General features: G+C 37.7%; 1 protein-coding gene across 1 annotated transcript in view; it reads left to right on the top strand.

The window, feature by feature from the left end:
* Positions 1 to 15777, top strand: part of JAKMIP3 (Janus kinase and microtubule interacting protein 3) — a 178615-nt gene extending 162838 nt beyond the window's left edge. The window contains exon 23 of the mRNA XM_048857711.2: positions 13987 to 15777. The gene's annotated coding sequence lies outside the window, so the exon portion shown is untranslated. The remainder of the gene's footprint in view (positions 1 to 13986) is intronic.
* Positions 15778 to 17762: the final 1985 nt, after the last annotated feature.

Here is a 17762-nt window from a genome sequence, read left to right as displayed (position 1 = left end):
AATTTGTAAAGACTCTGGTTATGGGGTAATCGCATCTGGGATACTGTGAAATGTCTCAGCAAAATTAAATGAATATTTGAGTCCAATACCTGGGGTAGTAGGGAATTGTCTTAAAATTGAGCAAAATATGGAAGAAGGCTGAAGGTGAGTAGCGGATGAGAAAATGGAAAGTGAAAGATAAACCAGGCTGAATAGAAAGACCTTGCCACTGATTTTTTCCCCTAGAAATGCTGAGTTACTCTTATTCTGCCCTGATGGCCACTTCTTGAGTATTCATAAAGCCCATAGCCATGGATTCCCCAGTTTGAGTGGGTGGGATCCTTGACCAGTTTGTGTTTGTGTGGGACTTCATAACATCTAGTAAGTCACAAGCCTGCTAGGTATCAGCTGGCTGCCTGAAATTGAGCCATCTCCTTCTTTGAACTGCAAATATGACTTCTAGCCATGAGGGTCCAGCTCAACAAGGAGCCACATCAGACTCAGACTGACGGCAAAGGAGGGAAAAAAAACCCAGGCGTAATTAGCAAAGTGATTATAATGATTGCTGAAAGTTCCAGTTTCTTTTCTCACCATAACCCTACTTTAGGGTTGTTAACCGTGACTGTGGGTTGACACAGACTTTCCGAGTATTCCTATTAAACATACACAGTAGTCCAGATTTACCCTTGATATAATACCACTGACTTCAGGGGAGTTACAGGAGGGATGAATTTGGGCCAGTGTTTTCTAAGGTGCAAAATTGCTCTGTCTCAGTACAGAATTAGCCGTTATTCTTGGAATGAAACATGCTGAAGATGAGCAGATCCAATGAATCATGCTCTGGTACAAGCATAACAAACCAAAACCATATCGTCATATTGCTGCTGTTTTGATGATGCATGCATCCTCAAACAGTTTTAGCCACAATTCTTTTTTCTGTTCCATCTTGCATCACTGCAAGACAGAATTATGAGTAATATGACTGCTAAAAATATTCTTTAAAAGAAAATGTTACATGCTCTCTTTTTTTAAAAAACATGATATGCAGTGTTAATTATGGAAATATTTTAACTATTTTTTTAAATCAATGTTAATAGAACAAAAATAGCTGTTAAAAATGCTACTAATGAGCATCAATGAATCAGCATTACGTCATCTTACCGAAAGCATTTTTATAGCATGTCTGCATTAGATTTTCTCAAGACACTATTAAAAAGAGGCAGGTAGGCCTAACGATGCCACAAGGTCCTATGTCATTTTGAAGCTGCACTTTTCCTGATGGTGTTGCTCATTTCAGAAACCCAAAGGAGTTGAAATTTATTGTCTTCGTTTATACATGGGTCCATTTATGGTATAAAGCCTTAAGGATGACTGAATGACAATAATCAAAAAGGAGATATTTTCATCATCATCCTTGTTAGTAATTTCAGCAAAGTGCACAGTGATTGAACCTGGAGACAGAACTGCCCTGTCATCTGGGTCAGTATCTCATCTGCGGATTACAGAGAGGCAAGCGGCTTTCATTATAAAGCTCTATAGCCCCGATTCTGCAATCTAATGTGAGTGGCAGAATCTTGTCCCCATGTAGAGCCCTATTGAATTTGATGGCACTCCATTAGTATTAAATCGCCTTTAAAAGCTGGTGTGCTAGCTATATATGAGAAAAATAGATTGACTTCAATGCGGTTGGGAGCTTGGATTTGACATTTAAACTCTGGTCCTACAGGTACTTATGCATGTGAATGGTAAACTTTTATGCACAAGTAGTCCCATTGACTTTAGTGTGACTAGCCATGTGTGAAAGTATTTACAAGATTAATTGATAATGTAATAGTATTTTCCTATTGAAAGAAATATAAAAATATTTTCAAGCAGCAACAATTATAAGTAATTTACCAAAAACCCCTATTCATTGATAAACATATTCTGTGATATTTTTCATGTAACAGTATCCCTTAAAAGAAAATATTTAAATATTTTCAAAGTCAATATAACAAAGATACACTCCAAACACCAATTCAATGGAGATTTAAGACAGCTGTGTTGTGATGATACATTTCTTTATATTTGAGAATAATGATGTTAGTTCATTATGTGCGTAACATAAGATCTATTATGTGCTTAATTACTGATTGCCTTGCTCTTAGCTGTTTGGATTTTGTAACTGATATTATCACACAGCATCCTTACCTGCTTTTTGAAACTATTTTTGTTTTGGGAATTAGCAATCTCCACATATGTCAATCTGCAGAAATTTTCATGACAAAATCATTTTCAGTACCTACAGAGTTGGTTTGGTTTGATGTGGTATATTTTGGTCTATCCATTTTTGCTATAAACTAAATAAATTCAAAAGTGCTCATCATTGGACTAATTTTGCACCCACTGAAATTATTGAAAGTTTCATCATTGTCTTTAAGGAGAGCAGTTAGGCCAAGTGTAGATGCTTTTGAAAATTTCATCCTAAACACCTTATTTGAGTAAATATTAACAGACACTATTTAGGAGATACACAACTCTGGCTTAGTTATTCATTTATTTACTTTAGTGCAGTATTGGCCAAAATATACAAGACTCTCTGCAGCCGTATCATATCTGGCCCCTGCTACTATAAGCATATACTTATGTTAGTTTAAATGTGCAATATTTAGAACAAGATTGTGCCCTGGTCCTACATAGCAGTGCAAGGGAGTAAGGCCATGAACCTTACTCACTGCATGTCCATGTAAGATTTTCTCCAACTGTGGCTGGAGTCCAAGGGGAAGAGCAAGAGCGATGTGTCCAATACTCATCCCCGCTGCCCATGAGTGAGTGGGGAGCAAGTGGGTCTATGGCTCTACTTCCCATGTGTCATCCAGCAAAGCTGGCAGGAGGAAGTAAGTTGCACCACAGAAGGGGTTGTAGTAACCTACTAAGTGCCTTCACCTCCCCTCCAAGAGCAACAGGAAATAGGAGAAGCTCCAGATCTCCTCCTGAGGTGACACAGGTACACCCCACCCTGTGCTTGGGGCTGAGTTCTGAAGGTCAATCTACCCCTTAACGGATATGACCAAAAGTTAGTGAAAAAACCTCTCTAGATGGTGAACTCATGAAGCGATGGGGCTACAACACAGCCCAAATAGTTTTCTATTGTAAAAAATATCTCCCTGAAAATGGCTTGCTTTTGGAACAGCCCATTCCTATCTCAAAGAAGTTCTATTGCCAATGACCTATATATTTTTTCGATGATGCCATTAGCTATATTTCAAACTTGGAATATAGTTAAACCTCTCTGACATCAGAGCTATCCAATACATCCTTTTGTGTAAGTATCAGAGGAATATTTTTTTCCCCTGACTATAGGTGCCCTCTGTAGAATATCCATTAATAGTCTGGCAGTTCCTCAGTTCCTCTCCCTAGATTTTCTGAGGTCTAGCTAGTATGCCTGTGATGCAGAAAGTTCTCTACCCATTACTGTTTATAAAGGTGTGAAAACTTTATTTTCGCTTGAAAAATCTTAGACCAAATCCCCAATAGCTAGGCCCATTTACATCACCTTGTTTGGCCCCTTATTTCGCCATAACATTAAGTAATGTGCAAATTAAAGTTTTTAATCAAAAAGAAAAAGTGAAGCAAATTCTGCTTTTGAGAATGCATGCACAGGCACTAATTTCATCAGGTCATGTACATCAAGGGAGGGAATGTAGCTCAGAGTTCTTAAATCTGAAAAATATTTGCCTTTAGTAATCAGTTGTGTTTTAGACCTGAACAGGATGATGGCCCATGGCAGTTTCTTAATTTTCTATAGCTTTGTTTTGTTTAATTGGGCACCAATCCAGCAAAGCATTTAATTATGAGCTTAACTTTAAGCAGGTGAATAGTCTTCTAGTGCTCAGAAGGCTCAAATAGACAGATACTAGTTATAGCAAAGCCTCAAAAAGAGGATAAGGGAAATTCTTCCTGTGGATGGGCTGCAGTCATAGCTTCTACAAGCTTTAAAACACACAACTATGTGGCCAGATTTTCAGGTGGTGTAAATGGACATACATAGCTTCATTTAAGCAAATGGAGTAATGCCAATTTACACTAGCCAAGGAGCTGGCCAGCCATCTCCACTGTCATATATTTAAACTTTGGCAGGGCTTATTTTGAATAAGCAACCACTGTTGGTTTTTCTTTTTTGGAAAAAAATCAATTCCAAAACTACCTCCATATTCCTCTCCCCACATAATTCTTCCTCTTCTCATGTTGTTGATGACTCCTCCCATATGTAAAATGAACAATAGCTTATCTACATGTGATAAAATGTGAATTTTACATGCTATAAATTGACTCCTTTCACTTTTTGATTCTCAATGACACTCTATAAGTTGCTAGTGATAGGGCAACTAAGAGGGTTTTCCTTTTTAATGGAATTCAGTGTCTTCATTCTTGCCAGGATTGAAGATTGGGAAGATAGGACCTGAGGCTTTTTCTATTGAAGTCAACAGCAAAAGCCCTAGTTAGGGAGTAGAATTGAAACTACAAAGGGAATAGAATTGAAACCATGGTGTTTGTATTATTTCTATAATATTTCTCTGAAGCCATAGTTTCACATTGTATATAATAAATAATCCCCCTTTCATTGATTGATTGCCTCTTCAATATCTATGGATAAGCTACTGGTTCCATCTCTTTTTATGTTTTATACTCGTATAATCTTCGTACTGTCCTGCTTTTCTCTCAGGAAGGATGAACCCTGCTTGGGCTCAATATCACATTGTTAGAATTACCTAATTCACAGCAACCATTGTGATGAATATTTTATAGTCAGTGATTAACAGTGGAATTGATTAGTAGTTGCTATACAACTGAGGGTCTTTTCTCAGACTTTCAGTATTAGCATTTTTATTTCAAAGACATTTCATGAGCAAAGCCAAAGAAAGCTACACTGGGTAATACCAAATGTGAGGCCAAGCGGTAGCCATAGGAACAAACGTTTATGGTGAAAGGAGCCATGAATTCTGTGTAGTCTCTTCCAGTCCTACACAATAGCTGTTATGTCATGTGACATTGGGTTTGAAACAGTATTTTAGTGAATTTAGCTCATGAAAAGTATTAGATTGACAGGTTCTGGAGCCAGAAGTCACTTATTTATGCTCACTGTCCAGAAGTATACCTCAGTCCAGTTCCAGATAGACTACCTCCAGCTGTTAAAGGGTTGTTCAGCCTCTGTTCTTATTTCATCCTTCGTCTCTTTGCTGAGACTGTTGTCAAGATTGCCAGTTAATGCCAGTTATGATACTGGGTTTGTTTTGGGGTGTCTAGCCTTTTAAGTAGTTCACTCCCTCGCTAACTCACCAGATAGAGTAATATTTGGTATGGCAGTATATCAGATGTTATCCAGCTATCCAGCTAAATTAAGTCCATACATGGATTTCACCTGGTTATCTCTTAGTTATTTCTTCAAGATATTTTTCTTACTTTGTGATGCCTTAATGTGAATCCATACTAACTATAATTAAATCAAATATTCTAGTTGTAACTTTATTCTCACCGTGATGTATTTTTCATACTTGCACTCCAGATTCATAGTCCTCTAGAACTCTTCTTCACGTGAATTTCATACTAATTCAATAAGCCCTTCCCACCTGCCCTGTCTCCAGTGAGGTTTTCAGTATATCTGAAAGAGTTTATCTTATGGCTTTGCACACTTCTTTCTTATTTCAAGGATAGATCCTGTCTAGACACTGAGGGGATTTGTTTTTTGTTTTTTATTTTAGTCAGCTGATGACAGCAGTTTCTTAATTATCTGTTGGGACATCAACCTGACTTCATTCTGTATTTTTTTTTCTTCCTCCCCTGAGAAAAGTTCGTCTGTTTCTGGAAGCTGTCTCGTACCTTCCACTTAGATCAGAGAGAAGAAGACATTATTTTGCAGTTGTAATTCCCATCAATAAACTACCCTGTGATTGCTTATTCCCACTGTTTCCAACATTGCATTCACCTAGCATTCCTATTACTTGTTTTTACCTTTCTTTAACTTTCTTTGTTAGCCTAGGATAACAGCATCACACAATTGAGTTGGTGCAAATCACCTCTTTCTTTGAAAAACTAACCAAATGAAAATTATATTTTTAAACTCAATCTAAAGAAGCAGAATAAAGTACTGGAAAGCATTCATTCAGCTGTTCAATGTAAGTTTTAATGACATTACATTCTTCAATATAAACTTCATCCTATTGTCCCCAAAGAATAATAAAACAACCCACTTGCAGTGCTAACAGTGTCTGTTTCTCTAAGCCATATGGTGGTTATGCTACTAATGCCTGGTTCAATGTTGGCAGTAAGGACAGATGGACCGTCTGCTAAATGTCAATTGGGAATGGTCTTATCCATTAACCATTATCCTCCTACTAGAAGAATACTAAAGGTATGATCATGTGAAATGTGATTTTCAGCTCAGGGAGATGTGTTTAAGCAAACTGCTAGTAAATCCCTTTAGCTATCCTATATATGCCGTTGAATTACAGTATTGGTAGTGGGATATGCAGTAATATGATAAATGACTGATTTAAATCAATTGTTCATTTTCAATGTGAATTATTATCCATAATCTTTGATCACTCCCATTTTAAGGTTGATTTTTAAATGATATCATAATGAGTCACCAATAACAAGAGCTCATGTACAGAGTTGCCATTGTTCTGCTACTATCCTAATTTTTGAAAAAGTTTCCATGATACATTCTTTTTTTGTATGTTTATAACCTTCTGAGAAATCACCTCTTCAGTTGAATTTTCCCATGCTTGGAAGGTGATTTTTTGTGTGTTTATTAAATTTTAGGAAAAATCCCTTCACTGTTTTTGAATTGGGCGGGGATGAAAACAATAACATTTAAAATGAATAAACAAAAAATCCTCTAGCCACTTCCATAGAAAAGTTAGCACAAAACAGCTAAAGAATGACACTTCAATTGATATGGACATGGTCCTCAGTGGACACAGTTAATTATATCATTTGGCTTTATGTAGAATTACGTCCGTTATCTTGACTCCACCTCTAGTGCTGCCCACTTCTCTTTGTTATTAGGTCCTCTAAGTCAGTAATTTTCAAACTTTTTTTCTGATGACCCAGTTGAAGAAACTTGTTGATGCCTGCAACCCAATGGAGCTGGGGATGAGGGGTTTGGGGTGTGGGAGGGTCTCAGGGCCGGGGCAGAGGATTGGAGTGTGGGGATGAGGGCTGCAGGGTGGGGCCGGGAATGAGGGGTTCAGGGTATGGGAGGGGGTTCTGGGCTAAGGCAGGGAGTTGGGTTGCGGGAGTGGGTCAGGGCTCTGAGCTGGGAGTGCAGGTGCTGGGATGGGGCCAGGGATGAGCAGTTTGGGGTGCAAGAAGGGGCTCTGGGTTTGAGGAGGGGCTCAGGGCTGGGGCAGGGGGTTTCGGGGATCGGGCGTGGGGTTACCTCAGGCAGCTCCAGTCAGTGGCGCAGCAGAGTGCTAAGGCAGGCATCCTGCCTGTCCTGGCACCACCGACAGCGCTGTGCCCCAGAAGCAGCCAACAGCAGGTCCGGCTCCTAGGCAGAGGTGCGCAAGCGGCTCCGCGTGGCTCTCGCCTGCAGGCACCACCCCCGCAAGCTCCCATTGACTGGTTTCCGGCCAATGGGAAGGTGGAGCTGGTGCTCAGGGTGGGGGCAGTGCGCAGAGCCCCATGGCACTCCCCCCGCCTAGTAGCTGAACCTGCTGCTGGCTGTTCTGGGGCACAGCGAAGTGTCAGAACAGGTAGGAACAAGCTGTCTTAGCTGGGCAGCACCACCGATGAGACTTTTAACAGCCTGGTCGGCGGTGTTGACTGGAGCTGCCATGACCCAGTGCCTTACATTCTGCCACCCAGTATTGGGTCGCAACCCGCAGTTTGAAAACCACTGCTCTAAGTTGCATGGTGGTGTTTGGATTAGAGTGCCATTAGTTTAGATAGGAAAGTGATGATTAATAGCCACCTTTAATAATTTTGTATTTCTCTGAGTTCTGTATCTTTTTAGGGATTGCTTATTTTTCTTTTTGTTTTTTTACCACATCATATGCTATATAAATCCTGTCCAGAGACTGCCTAGGAATGGGTTAGTTACCCTTTCCCTCTACAGAAATGAAATGGCCTACAATGGCTGCAGGATAGCAGGACTCGGGCAGGTGTGGGGAGCTGGGGATTTAGTCTGCCGGTGAGAGTCCTGGAGGAAGGATCTTTATAAGGAGGAATGGAAAATTGGCTGGGGAGAGGGGGAATTCCTCTTTCTCTCTGGAGCTTTGCTGAACTTAACCACACATATATATTTGTCTCGGTTAAGCAAACCATGCCTTGTACCTTTCCTGGCCTTTGGTGAGAGAAGCTGTGTTGTATTCATGTTTGGCCTTTAAAAGGTCAGGACATTTTTCACAATTGTTTTTGTTTTAAAATAAATCATATCACAAATGTGTTTAAACTTCACCTTGGGGTGCAGAGTTACTGCCTGCTCTAACTGACCTATCACAGAAAGTTTTCAATTTTAATGTCTTACCTGAAACTGACCAATAAAAGAAACCCCCCAAAAACCAACCCTTACAATTCATAGAACTTAAAGAATGAAAGCCTTTAAAACATGCTGGAAGAGCAGATAAAGCTCACCATCTCCTGATCTAATACACAACCATAATAATTCCTGGTGCCACACCAGACTACAAGAATTCCATCTCCTTTAGGCCATGGAGTGACTGGAAGTCAACATGACACCGATACTACTGCTTTTTTCATGGTACAGGTGCCAGCCAATAATTGAGATAGTGCTCACTGACTGTACTTTCAAAATAGGTACAGTTACTGAGATCCCAGCAATCATAGCGGGGGTCATAGTAACTACTATGGACGTAGTCATATATCTGTCATTGTTCACCAAAATATGATTACGGTTCAATCAATTTGCAATATCTTTATTTTTTCAAGTTTAATATATAGTTTCTAATGTATATAGTTGTTTAGCCTCTACAGCACTCACAAATATTTCACAATTTTCTGTTGCATTTTATTATTATTCATTTATTTAGGTCTCAGTTCAGCCTCTCTCACTCATGTTGAGTACTAGCTTCACTGAAATCCAAATCTGAAGCTTACTTATTATGTGTTAATCCTGAATATTGTGCTTGTTATTGTACAAGACATGATCCCCGCCCTGAGTAGCTTACAATCAAACAAATTAAACATCAGTCACAAAATGCATTGGCAAACCTAAGGAAAGGATCTGTTTTACACCACATCCTTAATCATACCCCATGCTTTGTTGCCAAAAATGGTATTAACAGAAAGGAAACGAATGTGCAGATGTAATTTCCCATAGCATGTCACCCTCCTACCCCTTCTGCTCCAAAAGTATGTTAGCCTTGATGCCAGCTGTATTTGTTTTTAATACCAATCTCTCAGTGTGTTTTTCCATGCCATCCATTACAGTTGGAGCCCCACTCCCTACTTTGGCCACCAAGTTACCACTGTCTCCTCAGTTAAATCCCTCTCAAAATCTTCTCTCTTCTGTGATCCCTACAGCACTGTGAATTTATATTAATTGCTTCTTTATCTTCTCTATCACACACCTCTGTGAATGTATATATATAAATAATTTGTATCTATAATAAAGAAATACTGAATCTCCAAGAAGGGCCCCTACCTAAACTGAATTACTGTATTATCATATAGCTACAACCCTTAACTTCCTGCACCACATCTACTTTCTACCATTGGTCAACTTCTGTCATGTCTCATCTTGAGTTTAGATTGCAGAGCCAGGAGCTGTGTCATTACAGATCTTCTGCGAAGCACCTAGCATAATTTTGAGGACAATAAAATTTTCAAATACTAGCAATCTGAAATTATAAAAAATAAAAGTTGTAAGACAAACTATTAAAAAACAAAAATATTCTTGAAGATAAACTTTCTCACTGAAACTATTAAAATACATGGCATAGAACTTCAGGGTGGAATGTTCAAAAGCAACTTGGCTGAGCTCTAAGTACATGGAAGTTTTACCATTGATTTCATTGGGAGCAGTTAGGCTGAGACTCAGTGCTTTCTAAAATCCCTGATTTCGTCTCCTTCTCTACTCCTGGAAAAACAGCTCTTTTCCCAGATAGCTTAATTTCATATCTGCAGACCATCTAAGGGTGAAATCTCTACCAGGGAGATTTGTGGGCAAATCTCATTGCCAACAGATTCATGTACGTGAGCAGAGCAGTGGATCTCATTTCTTTGCTTGCCTCTATGATCTGGATATTGCAGGTGGGCTATGGAGGAGTTACTCAACCTGCATTCTTCCTGTACATGCTCAGAGTTTAACCACTAGCCTGGCCCATATCTGGGCCACAGTTGTGCATAATTTTATAGTTTAAAGTTGCTTGCTTCCTCTGGCTAAGTCTGCCCTACCTCTTGAATTTTCTTGTGTATGGGGATGCAAGTAAAACAGATTTCAGTCTTTATGTTCCTGCCACAAACATAGCTCTCTATTACCTCAGTACAACTGTTTTCCCCTCCTTTTCTCATCTGTGTCATGGCTAACTTTAAACTTCCAGATACAGAATATTAATCATGTAATAGGGCACTTTAAAGGAAAGGGGGATGAAGCATGTTTCTTGAGGGAGCCCTATCTGAATGCATTTACTGTGTTCCTGCAAAGGTGGAGTGTCACTTCTGTTGCACCTTTCCTTTCACTTCCAGGGTCCCATGGATAGTCCTCAACTGAACTCTGCAGGATTATTGCTTCAGTGGCCCTCTCCATGATACAGTTCTTTGCACAGCCCATTAACTCCATGTGAAAATTTCAGTGAGAGTTAATGCTGTGGCATCTCTTTGGCATCTTCTACTGAGTAGCCATAAGATGACTCAGCAAATGGCTCTTATTATTGGAACAAAAATGTAGACCATCATCCATTCATGCAGGACATCTCCTAAATCTATGCATCGGGGATGCATCCATGCATCACTTCCCCACAAATGGCCTTGAACCACAGGGTTAGGAAGCCTCTGCTCCATTCCAGATCTGCAATGTCACAAACCCTCTCCACTAGTGGAGATGAGTTCTAGAAAATTCTGCTAGGTTCATCTCAGTGAGTTATTTGCTCCTTTAGTCTCTGATAGAGGGCCATCTAGCTCCCATATACTGTTAGGAAGTTCAGCCAGTTGCGCCACGGAGACATCTCTAAGGAAATATTCACCCCACTCACAATGCTTTACCCTTTACCTGTGTGATCTCTAAGCTGACCACTCATGACATCTCCCAAAGCATCACACAGCTTGTATCAAAGACAGAGATGGATATGAGGCCTAAGCAACACATATATAGCATAAAATGTATACAAGAGAAAGAAGACTTGCGTGTAATCCACTTATACAATGTTGTTTCATCAACTTACAAGCTTTATTATTCTAACATCCAATGGGTAACTGAAACAAAGAACCCTAACCAAACACGCTATAAAATGACCTAACGGTGGATCATCATTGCAATCAGTCAGATGTCTAGTTCCTCCAGCTCTCATTGTCTTAACCATACCATCAAAGGTGCCAGATTCAGGAAACAACATATAATATTTGAGACAGGAAAGTGTCATACACAATGTTTGACATGGTTAACAGCCTTTTAGGCTGATATGATTGCTCAGCAATGTTTGCTTTTTCAAGGAATGATACACTAAATATTTTTTTGAGTATTTTTGAATGTGTTCATGCTTGGTGATGGCTTTTTTTATTTAGGATGCAAGGATGTATTTTTCCGTGGTTTAGCATGAACTTGATGGGTGGAAGAAAACATATCCTCCACGAAGCAGCCACTGGATGGTCTCAATGTCTAGTTACATTGTGACCTGTACAATAGCAAATGTGTAGTTATATTTATATATCACTAGTGGTTCTACATCATAGGAGCTACTGTACATTAAAAAGTTATCCTATCTCAAATTCTGAAATTTTGGAAGGTTTAAATAAGCCATATGTTTGACACTTCATCCTCCTCAATTTATCTAAGCCATCTGAGATTTGGTTTACATTACCATTCCATCCCTTTCTCCAAATGGTATTCTGACAGCCATCCATTCAACATAGGGTTGATCTCTTTCTCAACAATAATTGGCTCCTTCTCCTGGGTCTTTATCTTACGTCATCATATTTTCCATTTTTATATCGCACCATGTTTTCTCTTACTTTTCATGAAAATTCCACTACACTTTTGCAACTGCCAGTCCCTGGATTGCACTTGTCAACATTTGAAAAGGTTAAAAGAAAGTAAAGGAAGTATGTTCGAATTGAATTTACCCATTCTGCACATCCAATGTGCTATTACATAGATTCTCAACCTGGTAGTCATGACCTTTAAAGTGGCTGCAGATAGGTGTCAGGGACTCTGAGCACCCTTGCCCTTCCTATATTGATAAATAGCAGGGGCTTCCCTGCAAGATCCTGGCTATGTGGGAAGGCAGTCTCAGTATGGAAAAAGTGGTCCTGGCATGGAAAAGTTCAGAACCACTATGCTGCAGTACTCATGCGCTTGGAGGAAAGAACTCAAGTGTTGGTGGTCTACACTAGCCTTTTTTGTCCACATTTGTCCATTGTTGTTGCCAATGAGAATGTTAGTACAGACAGGACTCCAGGTAGCCAGTAACATTTTTGCCATCATGTCAGCTTACCCTTCTCAGAGCAGGTCTACAAGATACGACGTTCATGCAGATGACTGCAAAACTGTAAACTGAACCAGAGCTTGAAATGGTGGATAATTTTAGTCAGAAAAATGTCTTTTACAGACATTGCCTTGGGGTGACTTTAGAGTTACTGTTCATTCAATACTAGGGATGCCATGTTGCACAGTTTCCCCCCACAAAAATGGGAAACTGTGGTACATTATGGAAGATATAGTTCAGCTGGGGATCATGGCCCATAGAGAAGGATGGCTAGATGAGAAGTAAACAACAATTCCCATGAGGTACTCCCACTCCCACTTTCAAACAAAATCTTTCCGTTTTGATTTTTTTGCTGAAAACTTGAAATTTCCCATGGAAAAGTTCAATGAAAGACTAAACATTTTTCATTTTTGTTTAAAATTTCTGTGGGGGGAAAAATTTGGACCTTCTGTATTCATGCTCTGTTTTTATTCCACTTGTTTCCTGTGATCAGAAGATTCCAGAAGAGTTTTTCAAGTTAAAAAATGCGATATATTTTTGATGTAATATGAGGTTGTATCTTTGCTTCCACAATGGTGTTATTTAATGACTTTTGCTTCAAAGTCTGGAAGGTGATTCTGTGACATTGTGGGCTTCATGATTATTGTGTCTTAAGCTCTGATTTTGCAAACACTTATGCACATGCTTAATTTTACACAGTGTGAGTAAGCCCATTGAAGTTAATGGTATTATGATGTGTACAGTTAAGCGCATGCATAAGTGTTTGCAGAATAAAACAGTGATTTCCACATTAAAATTTGCTTAGTATAGAAGACTTTTTTCTTGATGCTAGACCATCAGACTCAAACTGGTAGCTGAATTATGTTCTTTCTGGCTTGTACATCATCTACAGTAATAGACAGGGCTCCAGGTCGCAAATCTGCCCTAGGTTCCACCTATGCAATCTGATGGACATTTTTTAAACATCTTTACGTTGTTTTAAATGGGACTGCACAGATGTAATGTCAAGGCACAATTTGGGTTGATAATTGGAACTTAGTTAACCTTTCCTTTGATGAAGCACAAACCAGAGAAGAATCTAATTAATTCTTCCATAGTTTACTGGTTTTCCAGTGCTGACAGATTTAAAGTAGTAAAAACTTATTTTTGTTGCAACAGCAAGTTTATAGGTCTCCACATAAAAACAGGTACTACATCTGTCAAGTAAAGGATGACATTTTTACAGTCACTTTAATATTTTCTTTTGCTTTAGTTCTTTTGTTAATTACTTTTGTGAATAAAAAAATTGATTGTATACTGCATGAAGTCCACAATATAGCTTCAAAATTTTACATTACATTATCTTTCAATTTTCTTCCAGTGAGAAAACAGCAAATGGATGCAGCCAATTCTAACTGGTTTTAATTGATAGCTATCTAATACAACCTACTAAATCTCATGAAATAGAAATACCCAAACAGTTTGGACTATCATTACATGCTGGAAAGAGCAATCTCTTTTGTAGTAAATACTTGTGTTTGTTTTGTTCTGCACTGCTTTCATACATTTATTTTATAAATGAAGCTAAGAAGAAAATCTTCAGAATTTAAATTCTAGAAAGTCCTCCAAAAGCTGGCACATCTAGTGTATATGTTTCAAAGTGTACTGGATACATGTATTGTAAGCAACCACACAAAAAGAAAGGGAAATGACAAAGAAAGATGAGGAAATGTGTTTCTCATCAAAATGTTATATTTGCAATTTGTTAGTGTGTCAAGACCTTTTAAATCAAGAAGTGTGAGTTTTGATATGAAAATATGACCATATGATAGAAGTATTTCAACTAATTCCAGTTGGATAAGATACAGATGCCAACATTGGGATTTGTATAGCTGATTTAATTTTGACTTTTTCATTTCATGCTTGCAACATTGTTTAATCCTAAATGTACAGTTTAATTCTACTTAAACATATGTTGTCTTTAAATATTTTATTTACTTAGAATTACACATAATAATATAACCACTTTCTATCTGAGATGTTACTGAACTCTAAATAAGAAATTGTTGGATTAAAGTTTAATGGAATGTACTATGCAGGCATCTATAAAAATGCCTTAAATTAAATGCCTGACTATACAGACCTAATGTTCCAGGTGAGCTTAGGAATTCAAATGCTGCTACTGGTGTGGATATGCATGGTAATATTAGATGCAATGGTTAGGAGTTTAGAATGTAAAGGCAGGCGTATCTGAAACTAGCTTGAATACATTTATTTTTTGTTTACTTGGGCCACGTTTTTGCATGTTGTGTATATATATGTCTAGAATTCAGTTCCCCTTCTCCCCATCCCCAAATGAAATATTCTTAAACCCCACTTTAAAATCACATGTAAATAAGTGATGATACTTATGGAGATGTAATGTTTATATGTAAAAAAATGTTATGTACATAGAAAAGAAAAAATGGCTCAATGAATGTTTTAAAAATATTTCTTTTACACAGATGTTGCATTCACATATATGTGCTACATATTTTAAACACAGATTTTATTTCACTATCAACTTTAAATCATTTTGGGCCTGATTCTACCAACCTAACTTATGTTGAATAACACTTTACTCCAATTGCAGTGTCATTGAAGCCATTATGTAAGGATAGCAGTATCAGATCCTGTGATTGTTGCTATCTTTTTCTTTTATGGGTCTTGTGCACCTTTTTAAAATCAGATCCTAAAAATATAGGATTACAGGGTGGGGCATTAGCCTAAATCTAGGTTTTTGGAATAATGTTTTTTTCATATAGATTTAATATAAAAATGAAAAACTTAGAAATTAAAAGATAAGGCTAGTTTGCACAACCATTACTTACACTGGTGAGCACTTACTATTCACACAAGTAAGTCTGGTTGGGCTATTCCAGTGAATAAGTTTTCACCAATGCGAGTAAGGGTTGAACAAGTTAAACCATAATTTCTACATGTTTTCTTAGAAAACCCGAAATCTTGCATGTTACTTTCAAATTATTACAAGACTGAGGGCCAGATAAAAATAAATATAACATTAGATTGGTTATTAATATATTATGATAGGTAAGTTTCACCTATGAGAATTTGAAAATTATGTGTAAATGCATTGACTCAGAATAGGAGAGATTCTGAAGAGACACTGAAGTAGTCATAAATGTTCACTGTCTAGATAACACTAATTATATTGATTAGACAGCATGTGCATAGCAACACAAATGTTTTTGATTGTCTAAACTAAAATCCATTTGAATTGCAGCTTAATTTGTTGACAACTGTATTTCGTGTATTTCAGGCCTATAACTATTGTTCAAGCTGTTGAAGGACTGTGGCTGTTATTTAAAGTGTTCAACTCTAGTAATATCTGTAGCCTTCAGTATATCCTTGAGTGCCTTACACAGCTTGTTAACACAAACACTTGTAGTTAAGAAAAACAATATACCTGAGAGTCATTCTTGGTGGATGGATGCCAAATTGCTTTGCATCTATAATGCTACCATTAAAACCTTACAATTGGTAGTGTGTTTTAGCACAGTAATGGATTTAGTTTAGACTCAGGAAATCATATTGTGAATATGTGTATTAAACCATGTATTTATTTATTGTACATTTTATAAAAAGGTCTATTGTAAATTTATGCAAAATATAAATTATATAAAATGTTTCCTCCTACGGCAAACATGCCATGAGTTATTTGTGTTCTCTAATGTAATCTCTTAATAACCATATCCTAAATATGTAATGTTTGGTTCAGTGCTGAAATGGTAATTGACAGGCCTAAACGAGGACTGTATGTTGATCAACTACAAAATTTTACACATATTTTTGTATTGTGATTCATATGATATATATCAAGAGACTTTCTATTCATTTGTAAAATACATAAATTATTGTAAACTTTTAATAAAAAAGTCTGTTTTAAACCTTCAAAATAGAAAATGTGTTTTGTTATTCTTGTGGTGGTGAGAAAGAAGACTTTGAATCTGTTATATTAACTGTAGCAATACTTACTCTACTGCAATATTGTGAAATTATCACCTGAATCTCCCCCATGGCTACATCATACATGAAGAATGATTCTACAAATACATATGTATGTGAATAACCTTACTCCCATACAAATTCCATATGTCTGCTCACATGAGTAAAAGTTAAACACATGCTTATGTGTTTGCAGGATTGAGCCCTAAAAGCCTGATCTAAAGCCCATTGAAATCAGTGGGAGTCTTTCCACTGAATTCAATGAGTGTTGGATAAGGTCCTAAGCTTGCATCTCTGTATGATGACCTAATTCTATTCAACATTAGAAGGGACAATGCCTTTCAGAAACTACAAGCCTACCTCAGTTAATACAAGCTAGAGAATATTCTATGAAATGTGGTTTATTGCTATATGGCTGAGATCAGATGATGTCTAGAGATAATGTAATGCTTGTCTTTCTGAAATCCTTAATGGGTTTAGAAATTATTCATAAATTTTCCCAAAATTTAAATATTATTCCAATTAGGAAAGAATGTTGAAATAAATTACCATCACAAACTCTATCCAGGCATATGTAAATATTATTCTTTTGGCTAGAATAATAATGCAAGAGAGGAGAGGTTTGTTTTATTCAGGAAAAACAGAACTATTCACTGGGAAGAATAAAGAGACAGAAAATTAAAATCTCAGTACCTAGAGAAGCCTGTAAATTTAACTCCATTAAAAGTGGGTGACTTCTTCACTGTTGATAGTTTATATCAGGAAATACTAAGTTTCAGAAGTGGCATTCAGCGTTTATCACTGTAAAAGAATCAGGTTGAACGTTTAACGGGCATGATAGATTCACCATTGCATTGCTGTTCCCAGATTTATAGAGCCAAAAAAAAGGTGAAAAGGCCTTTCAGCTATTGACTTCCTGCATTAGAAAACTACAGGCACTGTCCACCCTCCTTATTATTAGTTTAAGAAGCTTATACATAGCTTCAGTTTCAGTGCAGCTGAAAGACACATTTGCTGCACTGTGGTGTGGATCGGGGTGACACCAAAAGTTCTGCATACGTTTACCAAAGGCCAGTTGGTTTCCTTCGGGGGGGGGGGGGGAAATCACACCGAAGATAGATTTAATAGGCTGAAACGTGGCAGGCAGAGGCT

The sequence above is a fragment of the Caretta caretta genome, chromosome 7 (assembly GCF_965140235.1).
Source record: "Caretta caretta isolate rCarCar2 chromosome 7, rCarCar1.hap1, whole genome shotgun sequence".
Classification (NCBI taxonomy): domain Eukaryota; kingdom Metazoa; phylum Chordata; order Testudines; family Cheloniidae; genus Caretta; species Caretta caretta.
The sequence above is the reverse complement of the archived record's forward strand: the minus strand, read 5'-3'. Positions and strand labels throughout refer to the sequence as shown.